This window comes from Nematolebias whitei, chromosome 7 (assembly GCF_014905685.2).
Source record: "Nematolebias whitei isolate Nwh7 chromosome 7, NemWhi1, whole genome shotgun sequence".
NCBI lineage: Eukaryota > Metazoa > Chordata > Actinopteri > Cyprinodontiformes > Rivulidae > Nematolebias > Nematolebias whitei.
In genome coordinates this window covers 21,354,384-21,360,717 of record NC_056504.1, presented here as the reverse complement: position 1 = coordinate 21,360,717, position 6,334 = coordinate 21,354,384, and the positions used below count along the sequence as shown (strand labels likewise).

At 48.6% G+C, this 6,334-nt stretch overlaps 1 protein-coding gene across 1 annotated transcript in view; it reads left to right on the top strand.

Annotated features, from left to right (window-relative positions):
* The first annotated feature begins 5,829 nt into the window (after nucleotides 1–5,829).
* The window catches only part of LOC119412170 (band 4.1-like protein 1), a 134,321-nt gene continuing 133,816 nt past the window's right edge, over nucleotides 5,830–6,334 (top strand). The window contains exon 1 of the mRNA XM_037679147.1: nucleotides 5,830–5,860. The gene's annotated coding sequence lies outside the window, so the exon portion shown is untranslated. The remainder of the gene's footprint in view (nucleotides 5,861–6,334) is intronic.

Here is a 6,334-nt window from a genome sequence, read left to right as displayed (position 1 = left end):
GACAATTACATCCACACATTTTGGTTCTGTCCACCTGTTCAAAGGTTTTGGTGCTGGATATATGAAGACTTTTCAAAGTGTCTGAGATGTAATATTCCATTCTCTTCATCAGTTTGCTTATTGGGCCACTTAGATGATGACACCTTGGAGACAAAGTCAATTCACATGATTTTTACTGCTTTATGTGTAGCAAAAAAAAACTATACTCATAAATTGGAAAAATAAAAATACTCAGTATTAAAACGAATAAAGACTGTAGTGAAAGTGGGGGACAGCTTAACTGTACCTTCACTACTAATTAATTATTTACAACGAGTTCTTTCTTTTTCGAGGTAAATTAATGCCATGTGACCGAGATAACTGTGAGTATTGTTTAATGAGTGACAGGAGACGCTATTTTCCTTTGACCCATCAGAATAAATGCGGTCATTTATTTAACAGAATCAAAATTTAACATCAAAACATTGTACACTTGATTCGCTGATCTGGTTCTGATTAACAAAACTTGGCACACTTTACTAATAAGACAACAGGACATTTCTGATTGCATCTAGAAAGATTTACAAAATAGAAGAGTTTAAAGGAAGGAATGGAGAAGTTTAAAGGAGATGGATGAAGGGAGGTGTATGTTTGAATTGACCAGAATTAGCACGCTTCTTTCAACACTAGCACGCTTCCTTCGAAGTTGTAGGCGTTACGCCCGGGTGGATTCACAGCAAGGCACTGTGACTCCGTCAGAGATCCCACTCAGAAGTGAAATACTCACAGACTCCATGAAGACTCCAGTCCAAGACTGTTCCAAGCCTCAGAAGACTGAAGAAGCCTGAAGAAGACTCAGAAGAACTGAATAGTTCCAGGAAGTGTCGACTTTTAAAGAGTCTTCACTTCCGGTCACTTAATACTTGCTGACTGGTTGAAAAAACCAACAGGGGGTGGTTCTAGTGATGTCAGAGGGTTATTAAAAGTCAAGAGAGGGTTCAGGAATGTTTAGGAACGTTTAGTACAGACAGAGAAATGTTATGGCGAAGTGAGACAAACACAGATGCCAGCGTTTCTCCTTTTACCGTCTGCTAGGTTTAAAAACAATACAGTCCGTTCTAATAACTTGTTTTCTGACTGTCTCTGACTTTTGACCGACAACACTGACTTCTCATTTAGACAGAAGATCAAAATGCATAATTACTTTGTAAATATACATTTAACTTGATTTCTAAGTCTAATGAGGTTTAAAAAAAAATCATTAATACTGTTTCACAGTTGATTTAAAATGAGTGGTTCACTTCAACATTAGAAATGATATGAACTAAACACACTTTTGATTATCAAGATATTGTAAAATAGTAATGATAATATAAAAAGAAGAGTGTTCTTTCAATTGATTACTTCAGGATACAATAAGACAGTCTCTGGATGAGCTAATTTGTATTTCTGGATTCAAATCAATGAAATAACAGTTCCTGTCCGATGAACGAAGGAGACAGGTTTTGGTCGGAGGCCTAGTTCACTACAAGACCTTTTGTTGGATTACATTAGTCTTGAGAAAGCCTGTACCTCCATATCAGACCAATCTCTATGGGCTTCTTTGATTGGCTCCAACTCGTCGTGGAGGTGGGTAAACCCCTTTGATTTCGTCCCGTGGGGCATCGTTGTTGATGTGGGGGGGGTATCGGGGCTGGGGGCATGGGGGGGCGTGGGCCCGGGGCAATGGCGCTCAACTGGGGAGGTGACTTTGGTGGTTCTGAGCGTTGACCTCTGCTGGCTGCATGCAGGCTTCTGGGCAGTCTGTACCGGCGGGCGCAGGTTACTGGCCTGGTGGCCGGCTGCTCCTGGGTGGGTTTGTGGTGGGCATGGGTTCGAGGTTCAGGGGGAGTGTCGCTCCCAGGCTGGGGTCCTGGCTTAACCCGGGGGTCTCGGGTCTTGGCGGGTATGTTGTCGGGGTCTTGGTCCGGTGTATGCGCCGGTGCCCGGCCCTGGCCTGGGGACCCTTGGTGCGCTGGTGGGCTTTGGGGCCTCTGCCTTGGAGGGGGGGGGGGGGGGAGGGGGGCATGGGAGGGGACAGGTGGATTCAGCCTGGGTGTCTTCCTGCCTGGCTGTGGCTGCGGTCTGGTGGTTGGGTCGGGGCTGTGAGAGGCTGGGGGTGGGGGGGGGGGGTTGCTCGGGTGGCTCTGTCCTGCTGGCCCAGGGGTGTCTGGGAGTGTTAGGCATGTGCCCTCCCTTGCGTGGGGTACTCTCATTGTGGGTATTGCTGTGGTGGACTGGTCGGTCCTTTTGTGGGGGTTGGGGTGCGCTCTCGGTCATCGTGGTGCACTATCTGCGGCTGTTCGGGCACTCCTGGCTGATTGTCGCTGCTGGAGTTTGGTGGCTTCTTTGGTTGGGGGGCTGGGTGTTGAGCTGGGGATCGGGTTAGGGATCTGGACAATCTCCTGGGGGGGGGGGGGGGGCGCTGGCCCGGGTTCTGGTCGGTCCTTGGGCTATGTGCCGGTCCGTGGCCTGGGTCCCTGGTGGTGTGGCTGCCTCCTGCTCCTGGATGGATGCACTGAAGCCTCTCTCCCCTGGTGGATCTCGGAGAATGGAGGTGCCTGTTTGGGTCAGTGGGTGAGCTGACCCCCTGGGAGGGCATTACCACCTCAGTTGTTCCTCCCCATCCCGACGTCTTCCTCCACCCACTCCCATCACACCACCACTCAAGCAGGGCCTTGGGGTTCAGGTGCACTACTGAGCTGCAGGGAGGATCCTTCATCTCTGTGGTTTGTGGAGACCTGGGCCCCAATTTTATTAAACAACCTAGACACTTACATATAACATTCTCATGACACTTGCATATATAGGGTCTAGAGTAGGCACACAATGGCATATAGGGGGTGGAATGTGTAATCATTCTCACCCCCGGGATCTGTGCCCACTCTCATATGTAGCATGTAGACATTTAGGGTTCTGGGCAAGGTTTGGGGAGGTGAACGGGCACTGCCTGCTCTCTGGGGAGGGGGCGGGTATGTGCCAGCCGCCGCCTCATCCCCCCCCATTTTAAATGCACTATATAACAACATGCATCAACACCTTATTTGAGTGGGAGGAGGGAGGAGTTAGGTCTTCCTGTTTTCCTTAAACCCTCGTTCTCCGTTTGACATTTGGGGTTGGGCGCAGGAGGGGGGGTAGGCCGCCTGGTTGGGATCTAGGCTGTGGGTGGGTGTTGGGCCTTGGGGGCGATTGGGGGTGGGGCCGGTGCCCCGGTTCTCCCTCGGTTGTTTGGATCTTTTGATCAGGGTTCCTGGTTGCAGTGGCCAGCCCTTTGGCTGGGGTTGGCTGCCAGGTTCTGACGGAGGGTCGGCTGTGGTTGTGTGTGTGGTCGTTGTTGGTGCATGGCAGCGGTCGGGGGCGTGGCTTCATTTTGACGGGTTGCTGGCTGGTCGGCCTGATGTGACATTTTGCGGTGGGGGGTGCTGTGTGTGTGGGGGTGTGTAAGTTGAGAGTTTAATAAAAGGTTGTTTTTCTGACTATTTAATCTGTGATATAAAAGGTTTTTTGTGCATGTTGTTGTGAGTTACCCAGAGGTCTGAGGAGGAGGCCCAGCCCGCCTCCTCCTGTACGCTATCTAGAGGTTTTCTCACCCTAGCTTCTCACGCTCCCTCGTTATCTAGAGGTTTTTTAAGCTTCTCACGCTCTCACGCTATCTCAAGGGTTTTTCACAGACTTTAAGTCCAGGTGGGCATGTTACTGGGAGATGTTCCCATGTAATGTAGAGAGTATTAAAGTGTGACACTCAGAATTAGAGTTGAAGTCTGCTGTGGATCCTGATCCGATGCCCATTCTGAATTGATGTTACCTTTTTACTCGGACTGAAATGGCTTCCCGATCTGGTGTCGGTGAGGGGCTTTTTACATCAATATCTGATTTGTACTGAATGTACTGGTGCTTTGCTTTGCTGTATCTGTGGCGGTGTAATAAAAATGACACATTATTATTCTAGCAGAAACAGCCTGTGAGTTTTTTTTTGTTCATTGCTCCAACCGTCCACCCGACCCTGTCTTTTATTTAAGATAATTTCATAGAACAAGGTGCATGGGTGGCGTGCCGGGGCCTCTCCGGGTCTGTGGTGTGGGGCTGTAGGGAAGCATTGGTTCGCTGGGCCGGCCTTCCTTGGCTGTTGTTCCCAGCTGCTCTGGCCCCCGGCCTGGGGCCGGCTTGCGGTCACTGTCGGGTTGGTGGGGCACATGGACGGCCCGACGGAGGTTCCGTCAGACTGTCTCTGTGTGCCTGTTTATGTCTCATGTTGGGTTTTGGGTGGTCCTCTCTCTTGGATCAATTTGCCCCCCCCCCCCCCCCCCCCCCATTTGGTGTGTTGTATGGGGCCCCCCTCTGGTGGTGGGCCCCCCTGCCACCGGTGCATTGGCAGCTCTCAGCAGCTGGGGCTGGGTAGTGGGGTGTGTGCGGGCATGCCCTGGTAACTGCCTGCCGGGGGCCTGGGAGCCCTGGCTCTGCCGGGCCTCTGTTAGGGGGTGGTATGACCTCGGGACTCGGGGCTCAGTGTCCATGGCCAGATCTACTCTGGAGGGGTGGGTTGCCGGCGGGGCCTGTGGACTTGTCGCTGCAGCCTCCTGGAGTTTCTGCATTGTGGTGGCTGGGGATCTCCCGGGGCTTCCCTTTGCTTCTCTCTCTGGGGGGTGTGGGTGTCCCTGTTGGGGGACTCCCGGAGTTCCGGGCTTGGGGGCCACTGTGTGTCTATGGTTCTAGTCTTCCCTGTGTTACCATCATGTCCTGTGGGGAAGGGTCTGTGGTTCCCCACATCCACTATTGAACATTTTTATGGAGAAACCTTATGATGACAATCATGCTCACACAGGTGTTTAGATTCAGGTGTTTATCAGATACATACTCAGTTGGGTTGTGGTGGCCACTAAATATATCTTGTATTACCATGTACTGTATAAAATACTTTCCAATGATGTTACAAGTATCATTATATATGTTGTTTGTTGTTGTGGTTTCTCGGTTTTGTCTCGTCTTTTTTTCCCCGCAGGTCTAGAGGCAGACTTCAATGATGTTGATTTGTGTTCTCTTTATACCTCTCTCTCTCCTCTATTCCTATCTCCTTCTTTACCTTTTAACCCTTCTCTCACTTTTCTGCTTTGTTATCTTCTGTGTTTTTCATCCCCATGTCCATTACATCTGAAACAATCCCATAGCAAATTCTAATAAAATTTAATTTTCATATCAAGTGGAGCATTAAGGCCAGCCATAATGCTCTGCTTGTGAAAGTAAATCTGCTGGGCATCACTTTGACACTCAGACAATAATTCTAAGTGTCACAATGCCGGACAGGACAAGGGAAAAAGAAAATAGAAAAAAAAGAACTTAGAGATCAGCTGAAGGAGTAAATCATCCATTGATTCAGGTGGGCTGGAGCAGGTAAACAACAACAAGGTGCAGGATAGTGTCCCCTGAGAAGCAGGACTGGACACCACTGCTGTAGAAGTGACACTGAAGACAACCTTGTTACATTTCCTTTGAGTAGAGATGCCTTATCACCTTCCTTTTGTCATTTCACAGCTTTTCAGTTTACTCTGGATCCCTCTGTCATTCTGATGCATCATCATTTGCCCTCTAATCTGTCTTCCCTGTTCATTTGCTCTTTCTTGTTTTCCGTCACTTCTTAGAGGGGGAGAGGAGGGGTGTACGAGGCTGAAAAAAAAGAGTAATCTATGCTGTTACCTTGGCAACTGCATCTCCGAGCCGAGCCAGTTCACTTCCACAGATATGCATGCTCTCCCTCCCGTACTGATCCTCCTCCTGCCTGGCTTGGATGAAAGCTCACCTCTAATGAAAACAAAGAAACTGGAGAAAAGAGGAGAAGAACAATGTTGTGAGCAGCATTTCAACCCTTACAAGAAAACATTATGTATTTGTGCTCTGATGAATTATTATTATTACTGAAGACAGATATCAAAGGCAGACCTTGAACTGCAGAACGTAAAAAAGGCGACACATGGTGCACACTGTTCTTTAACATCCCTCCTTCCCTCTGCAGAGCTCCCTGTCAGCTGGTTGATAGAGCCAATTGTGGATAATTGTCTGTTAGAAAAAAATTATGCATTTGCAGTGCTCGACTGCATCGCTTTATGACATCAATCTGAGTTCATTTCCAAATTAATTTGATTCCATAAGAGCGTGTTTCTATGAGAGACACCCATCGACCATGAACTAACTCTAGTTCACAAAGCCTGACCTTTTAATCACGTTGCCAAAAGGTGAATGAATGTCAGGTGATAATACAAAGTTTGTTTTCTCAATCATCCAGGTATATAACAACAAAAAAGGTTGAATCATGTCATCTGGA